The sequence below is a fragment of the Oncorhynchus masou genome, unplaced genomic scaffold (assembly GCF_036934945.1).
Source record: "Oncorhynchus masou masou isolate Uvic2021 unplaced genomic scaffold, UVic_Omas_1.1 unplaced_scaffold_7160, whole genome shotgun sequence".
In the NCBI taxonomy this organism is placed as follows: domain Eukaryota; kingdom Metazoa; phylum Chordata; class Actinopteri; order Salmoniformes; family Salmonidae; genus Oncorhynchus; species Oncorhynchus masou.
In genome coordinates, this window is record NW_027013630.1 from 907 (window position 1) to 9331 (window position 8425).

General features: G+C 41.9%; 1 long non-coding RNA gene across 1 annotated transcript; it reads left to right on the top strand.

The window, feature by feature from the left end:
* The first annotated feature begins 767 nt into the window (after window positions 1–767).
* Window positions 768–5623, top strand: LOC135537173 (uncharacterized). The gene is made up of 2 exons (XR_010455137.1): window positions 768–1163; window positions 5255–5623. It is a non-coding gene; the product is annotated as an uncharacterized LOC135537173 (long non-coding RNA).
* The last annotated feature ends 2802 nt before the right edge of the window (window positions 5624–8425 follow it).

The window sequence follows — 8425 nt, forward strand, 5'->3', positions numbered from 1 at the left end:
GTGGAAGTATGTGCGTAGGATACCTACTGTTTGTGTGGATGTATGTGATTAGGATACCTACTGTTTGTGTGGAAGTATGTCGAGGATACCTACTGTTTGTGTATGTTTGTGCGTAGGATACCTACTGTTTGTGTGGAAGTATGTGCGTGGATACCTACTGTTTGTGTGAAGATAGGGTACCTACTGTTTGTGTGGATGTATGTGCGGATATCTACTGTTTGTGTGTATGTATGTGCGTAGGATACCTACTGTTTGTGTGTGTGCGTAGGATACCTACTGTTTGTGTGTATGTATGTGCGTAGGATACCTACTGTTTGTGTGTATGTATGTGCGTAGGATATCTACTGTTTTGTGTGTATGTGATGTACCTGTTTGTGTGTATGTAGTAGGATACCTACTGTTTGTGTGTATGTATGTGCGTAGGATACCTACTGTTTGTGTGGAAGTATGTGCGTAGGATACCTACTGTTTGTGTGTATGTATGTGATTAGGATACCTACTGTTTGTGTGGAAGTATGTGCGTAGGATACCTACTGTTTGTGTGTATGTATGTGCGTAGGATACCTACTGTTTGTGTGGATGTATGTGTGTAGGATACCTACTGTTTGTGTGTATGTATGTGCGTAGGATACCTACTGTTTGTGTGGAAGTATGTGTGTAGGATACCTACTGTTTGTGTGGATGTTTGTGCGTAGGATACCTACTGTTTGTGTGGATATATGTGTGTAGGATACCTACTGTTTGTGTGTATGTATGTGCGTAGGATACCTACTGTTTGTGTGGAAGTATGTGTGTAGGATACCTACTGTTTGTGTGGATGTATGTGCGTAAGTAAGGAGCAAGTATAAAATGGATGTTTTTGTATAATGGACTGGAGAACATTCCCGTGAATAAACATTTTGACTATTGTAAGTTGGGACTCTTGTCTGTTTCATTCAACCAGAATCTTACAAACTCTGGGTTGCAGACTGAGTAGATTAATTGAAGTTTATGAACATTGATAACAAAATTGTCATACCAGTTTGATCTCTGTCTCTGTAGGGGCAGCAGGTTATGAGAGTGTGCTGCCGACGGGACCGGACATTGCTCAGTTCAAACAGGGGGTGAAGACTGTGGCGGGCAAGATGGCCGTGCTGGCCAACGGCGTCATGAACACCATACAGGTAGAGAAACTCTGCAGGACCAGAGACACCTCAACACAATGCAATTACACATACAGAGAAACTCTACAGGACCAGAGACACCTCAACACAATACAATTACACATACAGAGAAACTCTACAGGACCAGAGACACCTCAACACAATACAATTACACATACAGAGAAACTCTACAGGACCAGAGACACCTCAACACAATACAATTACACATACAGAGAAACTCTACAGGACCAGAGACACATCAACACAATACAATTACACATACAGAGAAACTCTACAGGACCAGAGACACCACAACACAATACAATTACACATACAGAGAAACTCTACAGGACCAGAGACACCTCAACACAATACAATTACACATACAGAGAAACTCTACAGGACCAGAGACACTTCAACACAATACAATTACACATACAGAGAAACTCTACAGAACCAGAGACACTTCAACACAATACAATTACACATACAGAGAAACTCTACAGGACCAGAGACACCTCAACACAATACAATTACACATACAGAGAAACTCTACAGGACCAGAGACACAACACAACTCTACAATACAATTACACATACAGAGAAACTCTACAGGACCAGAGACACCTCCAACACAATACAATTACATACAGAGAAACTCTACAGGACCAGAGACACCTCAACACAATACAATTACACATACAGAGAAACTCTACAGGACCAGAGACACCTCAACACATACACAATACAATTACACATACAGACAAACTCTACAGGACCAGAGACACTTCAACACAATACAATTACACATACAGAGAAACTCTACAGGACCAGAGACACCTCAACACAATACAATTACACATACAGAGAAACTCTACAGGACCAGAGACACTTCAACACAATACAATTACACATACAGAGAAACTCTACAGAACCAGAGACACTTCAACACAATACAATTACACATACAGAGAAACTCTACAGGACCAGAGACAACTCAACACAATACAATTACACATACAGAGAAACTCTACAGGACCAGAGACACCTCAACACAATACAATACAATTACACATACAGAGAAACTCTACAGGACCAGAGACACCTCAACACAATACAATTACACATACAGAGAAACTCTACAGGACCAGAGACAACTCAACACAATACAATTACACATACAGAGAAACTCTACAGGACCAGAGACACCTCAACACAATACAATACAATTACACATACAGAGAAACTCTACAGGACCAGAGACACCTCAACACAATACAATACAATTACACATACAGAGAAACTCTACAGGACCAGAGACACCTCAACACAATACAATTACACATACAGAGAAACTCTACAGGACCAGAGACACCTCAACACAATACAATTACACATACAGAGAAACTCTACAGGACCAGAGACACCTCAACACAACACAATACAATTACACATACAGAGAAACTCTACAGGACCAGAGACACCTCAACACAATACAATTACACATACAGAGAAACACACATACAATTACACATACAGAGAAACTCTACAGGACCAGAGACACCTCAACACAATACAATTACACATACAGAGAAACTCTACAGGACCAGAGACACCTCAACACAATACAATTACACATACAGAGAAACTCTACAGGACCAGAGACACCTCAACACAATACAATTACACATACAGAGAAACTCTACAGGACCAGAGACACCCAACACAATACAATTACACATACAGAGAAACTCTACAGGACCAGAGACACCTCAACACAATACAATTACACATACAGAGAAACTCTACGGGACCAGAGACACCTCAACACAATACAATTACACATACAGAGAAACTCTACAGGACCAGAGACACCTCAACACAATACAATACAATTACACATACAGAGAAACTCTACAGGACCAGAGACACCTCAACACAATACAATTACACATACAGAGAAACTCTACAGGACCAGAGACATTAAACACAATACACAGAGAAACTCTACAGAACCAGAGACACTTCAACACAATACAATAAATTACACATACAGAGAAACTCTACCGGACCAGAGACAATTCCAACACAATACAATTACACATACGTAGAAACCTCTACAGGACCAGAGACACCTCACACACAATACAATTACACATACAGAGAAACTCTACAGGACCAGAGACATACAGAGAAACTCTACAGGACCAGAGACACCTCAACACAACACAATACAATTACACATACAGAGAAACTCTACAGGACCAGAGATACCTCTAACACAATACAATTACACATACAGAGAAACCTACAGGACCAGAGACACCTCAACACAATACAATTACACATACAGAGAAACTCTACAGGACCTATAGAGACACCTCAACACAATACAATTACACATACAGAGAAACTCTACAGGACCAGAGACACCTCCAACACAATACAATTACACATACAGAGAAACTCTACAGGACCAGAGACACCTCAACACAATACAATTACACAGAGAAACTCTACAGGAGAGACACCTCTACATTACACAGAGACACCTCAACACAATACAATTACACATACAGAGAAACTCTACAGGACCAGAGACACCTCAACACAATACAATTACACATACAGAGAAACTCTACAGGACCAGAGACACCTCAACACAATACAATTACACATACAGAGAAACTCTACAGGACCAGAGACAGAGAAACCTCAGAGACACAACACAATACAATTACACATACAAAGAAACTCTACAGGACCAGAGACACCTCAACACAATACAATTACACATACAGAGAAAACTCTACAGGACCAGAGACACTTCAACACAATACAATTACATACAGAGAAACTCTACAGGACCAGAGACACCAACACAATACAATTACACATACAGAGAAACTCTACCGGACCAGTGACACCTCCAACACAATACAATTACACATACAGAGAAACCTCTACAGGACCAGTGACACTTCAACACAATACAATTACATACAGAGAAACTCTACAGGACCAGAGACACCACAACACAATACAATTACATACAGAGAAACTCTACAGAACCAGAGACACCTCAACACAATACAATTACACATACAGAGAAACTCTACAGGACCAGAGACACTTCAACAGGACCACACCTACAATTACACATACAGAGAAACTCTACAGGACCAGAGACACTTCAACACAATACAATTACACATACAGAGAAACTCTACAGGACCAGAGACACCTCAACACAACACAATACAATTACACATACAGAGAAACTCTACAGGACCAGAGACACCAACACAATTACACATACAGAGAAACTCTACAGGACCAGATACACCAACACAACACAATACACCTCAGAGAAACTCTACACAATACAATACAATTACACATACAGAGAAACTCTACAGGACCAGAGACACCTCAACACAATACAATTACACATACAGAGAAACTCTACAGGACCAGAGACACCTCAACACAACACAATACAATTACACATACAGAAACCTCTACAGGACTCTACAGAGACACCTCAACACAATACAATTACATACAGAGAAACTCTACAGGACCAGAGACACCTCAACACAACACAATACAATTACACATACAGAGAGAAACTCTACAGGACCAGAGACACCTCAACACAACACAATACAATTACACATACAGAGAAACTCTACAGGACCAGAGACACCTCAACACAACACAATCAACACAATTACACATACAGATAAACTCTACAGGACCAGAGACACCTCAACACAATACAATTACACATACAGAGAAACTCTACAGGACCAGAGACACCTCAACACAATTACAATACAGAGAAATTACAGGACCAGATACAGATACAACACAATACAAGGACCAGAGAAACCTACAGGACCAATACAATCAACACATACAGAGAAACTCTATTGTCCTGTCTAGTAGGACACACAACTGGAAAGGGAAATTGAGCATATTGTATTGAACAAGTCCAAGGTGTCTCCCCCTGTTTGTCAGTTTTCTTCAGTGTGGTTCTCTAGTATTGGTAGGAAACCATCACTAGATGGATCTTAATGTGCTGACCCAGCTTCTTGTGTTTGTGTTAGGATCGCTATGGCGCTTACTGAAGAGACCAGGACGACCAACACCCAGCTGCAGGGGGAGAGGGAGCCATGACGTCATACTGACAGAGAGTGGAGGGGAGGGGGGACAGAGCACATCACTACTGACTGGTATCTGTAGTGAGAGAAGGGAAGAGAGATTGCATGAATGGAGGGAGACCCTACACCGTGTCTGTTCATCCACCTTTTAGAGTGAGACAAAGTTTTATTTTCAGCGAAGAAAGCTCTGGAAGGTGTAAAGTTTTTTTTTTTTTTCTGTTCTAACTCGTCTTGTTTTCTATACTGTTTTGGTCTCTGATTTCAAACAAAATATTAATGCTATAAAGTATTCTCTCAGAATGATATGATAACCAATCCTCTCTGTTGAACGATGCTTTTTGACATTGTTTTTACTGTGTGTTTTCAACCGTCTCTCGCTGTTTTAACAGACAGAGCCGTTTAACCATTCAGCATTAACATCATCAAAGGGAAGCAGTTGTCCAGTACCGGTGGATTTATCTGTTTTCATTTTAGTTACCGTGACAACGGATGACATTCTCTGGTCTGAATGGAGTCGAGTTAATCACACAAAGTTCCATTTGTAAAGAACGTTTTAACTGAACTCCACACAGCATGAATCAAAACACAACACCTCCACTCTCTGACTGAGTGACGCAATCTACCGAGGTCAGGAGCTGGACGGGGAACGGAGGGGGGGGGGTATATTTTAGAAACGTAATGACCTCGCCCATCTTGCAGTGCAATGTGAGTTCTTCACCAGGGTCTGAAAGGTTTTCAGTTGGGTCAGAAGACAGGTTGGCGTTCAGCCTTTTTCAATAGAAAGAGTTGGATGTGTGTGTTTCTTAGGGATGATCGGGTGCTTTGACTGAATGGACGATGCTGGTAAGAATGTGGATGGTGGTCTCCTTCAGTCCGTGCTTGTCCAGTCACTGGGTTTACAGAATCACACCACACAAACTTTGGGAAGCCATATTAACCTCTAATGTTGAGAAACACACTTGTATAGAATACATGAAGACCTGGATCTGAGTTCACACGGTCTTTTGTTTCTAAGTTAAGTTACTTAGACATGGGGGGAATGCAACTCAGCTGTGTTTCTGCATAATGCTCTTTTCTATTAAGTTTCTGTTCTAAATGGGAGTTTGATCCTTCGTTCTGTTCTAAATGTGAGTTTGATCCCTCGTTCTGTTCTAAATGGGAGTTTGATCCTTCATTCTGTTCTAAATGGGAGTTTGATCCCTCGTTCTGTTCTAAATGGGAGTTTGATCCCTCGTTCTGTTCTAAATGGGAGTTTGATCCCACGTTCTGTTCTAAATGGGAGTTTGATCCTTCATTCTGTTCTAAATGTGAGTTTGATCCTTCATTCTGTTCTAAATGGGAGTTTGATCCCTCATTCTGTTCTAAATGTGAGTTTGATCCCTCATTCTGTTCTAAATGGGAGTTTGATCCCTCGTTCTGTTCTAAATGGGAGTTTGATCCTTCGTTCTGTTCTAAATGTGAGTTTGATCCCTCGTTCTGTTCTAAATGGGAGTTTGATCCCTCGTTCTGTTCTAAATGGGAGTTTGATCCTTCATTCTGTTCTAAATGGGAGTTTGATCCCTCGTTCTGTTCTAAATGGGAGTTTGATCCCTCGTTCTGTTCTAAATGGGAGTTTGATCCCTCGTTCTGTTCTAAATGGGAGTTTGATCCCTCGTTCTGTTCTAAATGGGAGTTTGATCCCTCATTCTGTACCGTCTTGTTGAATGGCAGGAGCAATGACTAATGGAAGACATGCTCATCAGATTGTTGTGAAACCTGTGACTGGACAGAACCTGGCTGTCACTCGGTCCCTCGTCGTTTGATGTTTATTTCTGGTGACCTGCCCATGAAAATGAGAGACCGGGTAAGAGGAGCCTACCACTGCTGATCAAATGGAACTCGGGGGGAGGGTAAATTCACTGAGGTGTAACGTCAAGAACAGGGCCACCTCAGCACTCAGACGGTCCGGTCACGAATGTCTTATGTGGCAAAGAAAATATATGAATGGATGTGACAGGTAGAAATGCTATATAATACACATAGAGGTGACGTGATTACCACTTGTTCCTGACTGGTGTGTGTTCTACACAATACATTTCTATCTGATATCTCATCACGAACAGACAGGGTGTCTGGTATCACAGAGCCTGGAAGGTGGAATTGCATTATAACAACGGTTGGTGTTCCCAGTTGTCTCTTTGCAGCTGCGCTGTGTATCTCAGAAGATTGATATAGATTGACAATTGTTCTGCAACTACAAAAAAAGATGACCTTGAATGTTACCATTGGCAGTAGTAGCGGGGTTGATCTAGCACCTTCCATAGCTCTAGATATGCACTTGGTTCAAAGTCATTTAACACAATTGTCTGTTTTGTATGGAGGTCCCTTTCCATCTCATGGTGTCTGTCTATTTTATTGGTGCTTTGCTGAGATGATCATTACAGAGTTGAGGCTCATTCCCGGGCTGCATCGCAGCAGTAATGGACTGAGAAGGTTACACCCTCGTGGACAGGCCCCTTAGTTTGATATACACCACAGGAGGTTGGTGGCACCTTAATCGGGAGGACAGGCTTGTGGTAATGACTGAGCGGCATGAAACACATGGTTTCAGGTGGTTGAAGCCATTCCATTCACTCCAACCATTATGAGCCGTCCTGCTCTCAGCAGCCTCCACTGATGGACATGTTAGATGGTTGTCTGTTGACGGGGAAAGGATTCTCAAAAGGCAGCTCCTGCTTCTCTAACAGCCGTGTGTTAGTTGGGGTCAGTGTTTTACGGTAAGCCCCAAACTTGATCCTGGGGCCCCGTTTTGGTTTTTGCCCTAAAGCCACACAGCTGATTTAAAAATATTCAAAGCTTGACGAGTGATTTGTTTTTTTAATCAGCTGTGTAGTGCACGGACAAAAAAAACAAACGTGCACGGGCAGGACTGAGTTTGGGTTTGAGTGTGTCTACCCATGACTGTCACCATGGGGATGGTTTGAGTGTTCACCCATGGCTGTCACCATGGGATGGGTTTGAGTGTGTTTCACCCATGGCTGTCACCATGGGGATGGGTTTGAGTGTGTTCACTCATGGCTGTCACCATGGGGATGGGTTTGAGTGTGTTCACTCGTGGCTGTCACCATGGGATGGGTT